The sequence below is a fragment of the Dasypus novemcinctus genome, chromosome 5, assembly GCF_030445035.2.
Source record: "Dasypus novemcinctus isolate mDasNov1 chromosome 5, mDasNov1.1.hap2, whole genome shotgun sequence".
NCBI classification, from domain to species: Eukaryota; Metazoa; Chordata; class Mammalia; order Cingulata; family Dasypodidae; genus Dasypus; species Dasypus novemcinctus.
Genome location: NC_080677.1, coordinates 48,254,940 through 48,263,771, shown reverse-complemented (window position 1 = coordinate 48,263,771; position 8,832 = coordinate 48,254,940). Strand labels below are relative to the sequence as shown.

General features: G+C 34.8%; 1 non-coding gene and 1 pseudogene across 1 annotated transcript; both read right to left on the bottom strand.

Annotated features, from left to right (window-relative positions):
* Positions 1-2,533: 2,533 nt before the first annotated feature.
* LOC101420934 (KATNB1-like protein 1 pseudogene) lies at positions 2,534-3,188 on the bottom strand (annotated as a pseudogene).
* A 2,795-nt stretch (positions 3,189-5,983) lies between these two features.
* Positions 5,984-6,091, bottom strand: LOC111764291 (U6 spliceosomal RNA). Its single transcript, XR_002796940.1, has one exon. It is a non-coding gene; the product is annotated as a U6 spliceosomal RNA (small nuclear RNA).
* Between the last annotated feature and the right edge of the window lie 2,741 nt (positions 6,092-8,832).

Below are 8,832 nucleotides of genomic sequence, written 5' to 3'. Positions count from 1 at the left end.
TAAAGACACGATGGATGAGATTAAAAATAACTTAGAGGTATATAAGTGCAGATTTGAATTGCTTGAAGACAGAAATAGTGATTTCAAAGACAGGATATCTGAACTGGGAAAGACAGGAGAAAAGAAAGAGAAGAGAAAAAATGGAACAAACTCTCAGAGATTTTAATGCCAAGTCAAAATGTACAAATATATGCATTATTGGTATCACAGAAGGAGAAGAGAATGGAAAGGGGGCAGAAAAATATTGAAATAAATAGTGACTGAAAACTTCCCAACTCTTATGAAAGACATAAAAATCAATATTCAAGAAGGACAACACACTCCAAATAGAATAAATCTGAATAGACATACCTACTATTCAGAAGGACAAATTTCAGGATAAAGAAAAGATTCTGAGAGCAGCAAGAGAAAAACAAAGCATCACATACAAGGAAAACTTGATAAGGTTAAGTGCAGGCCTCTCATCAGAAACCATGGAGAAGAAGTGATATTATGATGTATTTAAGGTACTGAAAGAGAAAAACTGCCAGCCAAGAATTCTGTATCTGGCAAAGCTGTCCTTTAAAAATAAAAGTGAGTTCAAACTCTTCAAAGACAAAGAAAAACTGATAGAAGATGTTACCAAAAGACCAGATTGACAAGAGATACTAAAAGGGTTGCTGTAGCCTAAAAGGAAAAAAAAAAAAAAAAGTGAGAGATTTGGAGAAGAGTTTAGAAATGAAGATTACATGAAAGGGTAAACTAAAGGATGAAAAAACAGACAATAGAATGATATGACAACATAGAGCTGAAGGACAAAATGGACAAAATAAGTAATGCTTTTACAGTAATAATATTGGTTATTAATGACTTGAACTCCCCAATCAAAAGACACAGACTACTAGGAATGGATAAAAACACATGAGCTGTTTATATGTTGTCTACAAGAGACCTACCTCAGACATAAGGACAAAACTAGGTTAAAAGTGTAAGGTTGGAAAAGGTATAATATGCAAATAGTAACCAAAAAAAGAGCTGGAGCACTGATATTAATATTGGACAAAATAGATTTCAAATGCAAAACTGTTATACAGGATAAAGAAGGTCATTTTATATTAGTAAAAGTGCCAATTCACCAAGAAGAAATGACTCTACTAAATATTTATGCATCTAACCTGAACGCCACAAGATACATGAGGTATACACTGGCAAAACTGAAGGAAGAAATAGATGTTTTTACAATAATAGTAGGATATTCAATACACCACTCTCAGTATTGAATAGAATGTCTGGATAGAGGATAAATAAAGAAACAGAGAGCTAAGATAATATGAAAAATGAACTAGAACTAACAGCATCTACATAGCATTGCACCACAAAACATCAGGATATACTGTCTTTTCAAGTGCTTATGAATCCTTCTCCAAGATAGAGCATATGTTCGGTCACAAGGCAAGCCTCAATAAATTTAAAAAGATTGAAATTATACAAAATACTTTCTTTGATCCTAACAGAATGAAGCTGGAAATCAATAATGGACAGAAAAAGGAAAAATTTGTAAATAATATGGAGATCTTCCAATGAATGGAAATGAGAACATAACACATCAAAATCTATGGGACACTGCAAAGGCATTGTTGAGAGTGTAATTTATAGCCCTCAATGCATACATTAAAAAGAAGAAGGAGATAAAATTAAATATCTAACTGCACAATGCAGGAACTAGAAAAAAAACAGCAAACTAATCCCAAACCAAGCTGAAGGAAAGAAAGCAAGGGATCAGAACAGAAATGAAATCAAGAACATAAAAACAGAGAGCAACAACAACACCCTAAAGTTGTTTTTTTGATAAGACCAACAAAATTGACAAACCCTTAGGTAGACTGACAAAGAAAAAAAAGAAAGAAGATGCAAATAAACAAAATCAGAAATGAGAGGGGGGATGTTACTACAGATCCCACAAAAATAAGAGAGATCATAAGAGGATACTAGGAACAACTGTATACCAAAAAAACTAGACTACAAAGAGGAAATGGACAAATTCCTAGCAACATACAAGCCACCTACACTGAACCTAGAAGAAATAGAAGATCTCAACAAACCAAGCACAAATGAAGAGATTGAAAAAGTCACCAAAAGCCTCCTAAAGATGAAAAACCTGGGACCAGAAGGCTTCACAGGTGAGTTTTACCAATCATTCAAAGATGATCTAATACCAAACTTGCTCAAGCTTTTCCAAAAAAAATTTGAACAGGAAGGTGTGTTACCAAACTGTGAAGCCAATATCACCCTAATACGAAAACCAGATAAAGAAACAACAAAAAAAGAAAATTACAGACCAATATCTCTAATGAATAGAGATGCAAAAGTCCTCAACAAAATACTTGCAAATAGAATCCAAAAGCCTGTTAAAATTATTCAGAAGAATTGAGAACAGAGACACAAACAGACATCTTTACACCAATGTTCACAGTGCATTATTCATGATTGCTGAAAGTTGGAAACAACCCAGGCTTCCATCAACTGATGAATGGATAAACAAATTATGGTGTATTCACCGGATGGAATACCATGCAGCAGTAATAAGAAATGAAGTCGTGAAGCATATGTTGAAATGAATGAACTTGGAGGATGTTATGTTGAGTGAAGCAAGATCTTCTAACATTAAATAGGCTACAAGTTCACTTAGACTTCTCTTTCTCCAGTAAGTTAAAGCTATGTTCAATATCAAACTTCTGCTGAACAAAACTTGTGCAATTGTTTCATTGTTCTGAGAAGCCTCAGGGGGAAAAAAACACTATATTTTGATGATGGGCTTTCTTCTGTGAAGAACCAGGTATCACTGGAGTTAATCAAATATGTTCGACTATCATAGTGTAATTTTCAGGCAGTGGGCTGGCACAAGTCTCTTGGTTTTCTTTATTTGCAATCTCAGTATCTGAGGGACTATTTTCTTCTGTAACAAGGATTTGGAAAAGGATGATGAACTTTCTTTCTGTGATAGATCACCTTATGTAGGTTATCTGTGTTTTTCACAGCTTGTCCAACTGTTCTATTTAGGTAAGGAGCCAATTCTTTTGAAGATTTCTTAACCTCAGCATATTCTTATTAGTGAAATTAGAGATCCTTTCTCTAGGAAGATGAACGGAATTATCCTCAATATTATTACATAAGTTCCATTTTTTAACCGTGTGGGCTTCAGATGCCATAATCTCTTAAATAGCAGCACTTCATGATAACTTAGCACTTCAGTTCAGCCCTTGTGCTGAGTTACCACGTTTGCCCAGCTACCAAGAGCATCCTTCAGGTCAGGCCTGGCCACACTCAGGGCCATTCAAACACAGGTGCATGAACCTGATGGTGTGGTTTTCTTCTTTCATTCTGTTAATGTGGTGTATTACATTAATTGACATTCTTATGTTGAAGTACCCTTGCATAACTGGAATAAATCCCAAATGATTGTAGTGTAGAATTCTCTTAATGTGCTGTTGGATTATGTTTGCTAGTGTTTTGTTGAAGATTTTTGCATTTATACTCATAAGGAATATTGGTCTTTAATTTTCTCTTCTTTTGGTATCTTTATCTGGCTTGGTATTAAGGTGATGCTAGCCTCACAGAATGAGTTATGTAGTGCTCCCTCCTCTTCAAGTCTTAGGAAGAGTTTAAGCATAATTGGAGTTAAATATTTTGAATTGTTTGTAGCAAACAATTTAAAGTGTTTCCACTTTAAAATCACCTTGTCATGAGATTTCCTTTGTTGGGGGGGGGGGTTGGATTACTGATTCAATCTCTTTATTAGTAGCTTGTTGAGATCTTCTTTTTCTTCTTGAGTTAATGAAGGCAGTTTGTTTGTTTATAAGAATTTGTCCATTTCATCTAGGTTATCTAATTGGCATAGCATCCTCTAATATTTCTTTTTATTTCAGTGAGGTTGGTAGTCATGTCCACCTCTTCATTTCTGATTTTCATTTGTATTCTCTTCGTATTTTTCTTGTTAGTCTAGTGAATAATTTGTCAATTTTAATCATCTTTTCAAAGAACCAACTTTTGGTTTTGCCGATTCTATTGATATTTTGTTTTCTATTTCATTTATCTCCTCTCTAATCTTTCCTTCATTCTGCTTGCTTAAGATTAACTTTGCTCTCCTTTTTCTAGTTTTTTTTTTGGTTTTGAGGTTAGGTCTAGCCTTGAAGTCTTTCTTTTTTTTGAAATGTAAGCATTTCTAACTATAAGTTTCCCTCTCAGCACTGCCTTCACTGTGTCCCATGAGTTTCAGTGTTTTGTATTCTCATTTTCATTCACCTCAATATATTTTATAATTTCACATCTGATTTCCTTATAAACCCATTGGTTGTTTAAGAATATGTTGTTTAATTTCCACATATTTGTGGATTTTGCATTTCTTCTCCTGTTAATATCTAGCTTGATTCCATTGTGGTTGGAGAATACATATTTAATGATTTCAATATTTTTGAATATATTGAAATTTGTTTTATGACCTAACATATGCTCTATCCTGGAGAAATGTCCATGTGCACTTGAGAAGAATGAGTATACCTTTTTTGTTGGGTGAGGTATTCTATATATGTTAGGTCTAGTTGGTTTAGAGTATCATTGAAGTCTTGTACTTACTTATGTAACAATTATAAATATATACACTCCTAATAACAGAGCTCCAAAATATATGAAACAAATGCTGAAAAAATTGAAGAGAGAAATTGATAGTTCTATATTAAAAGGAGACTTTATAATTGTCACATCTTTCTATTTTATTGTCACCTTTATCAGTATATAATGACCATTTTTGCCCCCTCAAAACTGTTTTTGACTTAAAGTCTATTTTATCAGATATAGTGTAGACACCCCAATTCTCTTTTGGTTACTAATTGCATGGTATATTTTTTCCACCCTTTCACACAACATATTTATATCTTAGAATTTAAGGTGAGTCTACTGAAGACAGAATATAGAAGGGTTATGCTTTTTTTTAATCCTTTCTACCAATCTTTGTCTTTTGACTGGAGAGTTTCAGCCATTTACTTCTGCCATTTTGCTATTTAGCCTTTGTAAGTAGTTTAATTTTTTGTCCCTCATTTTCATTAATGCCACATTTTTATTTATTTGATTTTTTGTGTTGTACCATATTGAGTACCTTCTTGTATCTATCTGGATCTATTTTTCATTTATTTTCCTTGTTACCATTGGGTTAAAATTTTACATCCTAAATATATAACAATCATATTTGGTTTGATACCAATTTAGTTTCAATAGCATGCACATGTACTTATTAGATATATGGTTTCCAAACATTTTCTCCCATTGAGTAGGCTGCCTTTTCACTTTCTTGACAAAGTTCTTTGAAGCACAAAGGCTTTTAATTTTGAGGAAGTCCCATTTATCTATTATGTTCCTTCTTTCCTTGTGCTTTGAGTGTAAAGTCTATGAAACCATTCCCTACCACAAGTTCTTGAAGAGGCTTCCATACATGTCCTTCTAGGAGTTTTACAGTCCTGGCTCTTATATTTAGACCATTGATCCACTTTGAATTAATTTTTATATGAGGTATGAGATAAGGGTCCTCTTTTGTTCTTTTGGATGTGGATATCCAGTTCTTTTGGCACCATTTTTTGAAGATATTACTCTGTACAAGTTGACAGCCTTATGAAAATCAACTGACCATAGATATGAGGGTCTATTTCTAAACTCTTAATTCTATTCCACTGGTCAATCACTCTATCTTTATGCCAGTACCATGCTGTTTTGACAACTGAGCTTTGTGATATGCTTTAAAGTCAAGAAATACACAAGACCTCAAACTTCTTTCTTCCTTTTCAGGGTGTTTTTGGCTATTCATACTTACTGTCCAAATAACTCTGATAATTGAACTTTCGATTTCTGGAAAGTAGCCTGCTGGGATTCTCTTATATAAGTATATATGTTTATTAGAGAACTTGTGAATTTACAACAGAATCATGCACAATGTGCAGAATTCCCATACAAACACAAAAATATGGAACACTTCATGAATTTAAGTGTCATCCTTGCACAGAGGCCCATGCTAATCTTCTCTGTATCATTCCAGTTTAAGTATATGTCCTGGCAAAGTGAGGACAGGCTGTTGGAGTTTTCATTGGAGTTGTGTTGACTCTGTAAATAAATTTTAGTAGAACTGACATCTTAGAATATTTAGACTTCCAATCAATGAACACAGAATGTCCTTCCATTTATTTAGGACTTCACTGATTTCGTTTACCATTGTTTTGTAGATTTCTATTTAGGTCCTTTACATGTTTGGTTAAATTTTTGCCTAGATATTTGATTCTTTTAGTTGCTATTGTAATTGTAATTTCTTTCTTGATTACTCCTCAGCTTTCTCATTACTAGTGAATAGAAAAACTACTGATTTTTGCATGTTGATCTTTTTTCCCACCACTTTGCTGAACTCAAGTAGCTTTGTTGTAGATTTTTCAGTATTTTCTATATATAAAAGGAGCAATCTGCAAATAGTGAAAGTTTCATTTCTTCCTTTCCAATTTGTATGCCTTTTATTTCTATTTATTGCCTAATTTCTCTGGCTAAAAGTTCCAGTACAAGGTTGAATAACAATGCTGACAGTAGGCATTGTAGTCTTGTTCCAGTATATCAGAGGGAAAGCTTTCAGTCTTTCACCATTGAGTATGATGTAACTTGTGGGTTTTCCTTATAAGCCCTTTACCATTTTGGGGAAGTTTCCTTCTATTCCTATTTTTCAAAGTGTTTTTGTCAATAAAGAATGCTGGATTTTTTTCAAATGACTTTCTGCATCAATTGAGATTAGCAAATTTCCTTCAATTTGTTAATGTGCTGTATTACATTAATTGATTTTCTTGTGTTGAACAACACTCACATATCTGGGATAAAGCCCACTTGACCATGGTGTATAATTCCTTTATTTGATATTGGATTGGATTTGTATGTGACAGATCTCTTTTCTTTCACTGCTTTCAGGATTCTCTCCTTATTTTTGGCATTTGATTTTCTGATTAGTATATGTCTTAGATTAGGTGTAGTAGGATTTATTCTGTTTGGAGTACTTTGCACTCTTGAATATACTTATGCCCTTCATATAGTTTGGAAATTTTGGAAATTTTCTGTTGTTATTTCCTCAAATATTCTTTCTGTCTCCTTTTCCTTCTCTTCTCCTTCTGGGACACCCATAATGCATATGCTTGTGAATTTTGTGCTGTCATTAAAATCACTAAAACCCGTCTCATTTTTTCCCATTCTTTTCTCTATTTTTTTCTTTTATCCATATGATTTCTACAGTCAAGTCTTCTAGCTCACTGATTCTTTCTTCTGCCCATTCAAATCTGCTGTTTTATTCCTCTAGTGTATTTTTCATTACTTCTATTGCCTTTCATTCTCATCATTTGTTATATTTCTTTTTATATTTTCAAATCTTCTTCATGCTCACACAGTGCTTAATATCCTTTTCTCTCTAGCTATATTTTCCTTCATCTCCTTGAATTGATTTAGGGAATTTGATTGAACATTTTTTATTAGTTTTTCCAAATTCTTTGTCTTCTCTGGAGTTTTACTTTCTTCCTTTGACTGGGTCATATTTTTCTATTTCTTAGTATGACTTGTAATTTTTTATTGGTGTCTAGACATCCAATTATTTTGATGACTTTACTCTGGACATCAATTTCTCTCTCCAACCTTGAATTTTCTTATTGATTGCCTTTGTGTTAAGGCTTTTCTTCAACATTTGGTTCAACTTACTCTAGACCTATAGAATAGCCCAAGTTTAATAGATCAGATTTTTATAGCTTTAATTCATCTGATTCTTGCCTTGAATATATGGTACAATTTTTGAGATTGCACTATTTGTGCAATTGTTTCACCCCCAGTAGAAAACTTTCTTTCCCCTGCTCCTTCTCCAGAATCTGTTCTGATTGTTTTTTATTTGCCTCTATAGATTCTTACCACTCATTTTGTTGTCTCTGGCTGCCTTTCCCTGGAGAGGAAATTCTGGGAGAAGGGTCACCCTTGAAAGGACTTTTCCAAGTCAGTATTTCCCTGTCAAAACAGGGCCAGGACCCATTAAGAGGGCATAGATTAGTTCCAATGTGCTCATGTGGAGGAGACCCAGAAGAGTGCTCTCCTGACATGCCTAGCAGATGGCACTCTTCAGAAACCTGCTCCCTGTAGCCCCAAAGTGATACAGTGTTTTTTATGTCTCAACCAAATCCACCCCTGTTGGGGATACGGTTGAAAGTGAGACTGCCAGCTGCATTTGTCCAGGTTGGGTTGAAAAGTTAACTCAGAGCCAGGGCTCAGCAATCTTATTTTGCTAATGAAAAGCTTCAAACATTGCTGAGACTTCACCTCCCCTTTTCTTGTGGAAACAGAAAACTGTTCCCTGAAGCCCCTAGAAGGCACCATGTCTTTAAATCACTCCTTTTTCATCCCTGTCAGGGGTTGGGTTGAAACAGAGGGTGCTGGCTGCTTTTTGTTCTGGACTGGTGGAAACTATAGCTGCCCTTAGAGCCAGGACACAGGGATCTGAATTCACTATTCAAAAGCCACATTTGGTGCTCAGCCATGCCCCCCATGTTCTTAGACTTAGTTCCAGCCAGGGACTGGATACTGAGATGGCCTGCCACAAGGTTAGGGGATGGGTCTCTGCAGCATGGGAGGTTCTACCCAGTTCTTCACCACAGCTTCACCATCAGTCTCTTCCTTCTGCTCTTCCCTGGTTGGTGTACATTGTTCTTCTGACCTCCGAAGCCCCTGAACAGTTGTTTCAGACAGTTTTTGGCTGTTTACTAGCTGTCCAGAGGATAATCCGAGTCCAGGAGCTCCCTACTCTAT